The following is an 818-nucleotide window of genomic DNA, read 5'->3' on the forward strand; positions in this document are numbered from 1 at the left end:
TCATACTTTGACTCCATTTTCATAATCATAATCAATAATTTCACTCATTCACTTGTTTTGGCTTTGTCCATTAATCTTTTCATACATGAGCTATAGGTTTGATTTATCTTAGTGGTTGATGTTAATCTCACCTTCTGTCTTTAGTGATTGAATTGTAAGCCTTCCTTGCCTATTATAGGGTTAACCCCTCCCTGGCAAGTTGAAGCTGTTCTCACATGGTGGACGTTGTTGTTTGTATAAGGTTGAGTTTTCTCCCGTGGATAACGTAAGACCTAGGGTTGTGTTTAAAATTGAACCTAACCCACTTTTGGAAATCTTTTAGCCGAACTACGGCGTTCTGATCCTTACCTTTGATGGAAGGTACGTAGGCAACGGGTTCATCCGTTCGAACCCAATAATCCAATAAAATGTATATTCTTTTCTCATCATCCCAATCATGTTTGCATAATTTTTATGTCATAACAAATAACAATTTAGCATAACAAGTGTGAAAAGGGCTCCCTAGGAGTACCTAGGACGTAGTGGGTGCCTAACACCTTCCCATTGCGTAATTTACCCCTTACCCAGAATCTCTGATCTTTTTATTAGTTTTCTACGTGTAAAACTTCTTAGGCTTTTGTTCGCTTTTTAGCCAATCCTTTGGATAAATAAAAGTGCGGTGGCGACTCGAAATTTTTCATGTATCTCATAGCTTATGATTTAACCAATAGATCATATAGCGACGAATACACCGCTACAGAGTACCCATCAACTGTCTTTATGGTTATCTAGTTACGGACAATGTTTGATCAACAATAAAGCACTCGACTCTACATCTA

Source organism: Lathyrus oleraceus, chromosome 2, assembly GCF_024323335.1.
Source record: "Lathyrus oleraceus cultivar Zhongwan6 chromosome 2, CAAS_Psat_ZW6_1.0, whole genome shotgun sequence".
NCBI lineage: Eukaryota > Viridiplantae > Streptophyta > Magnoliopsida > Fabales > Fabaceae > Lathyrus > Lathyrus oleraceus.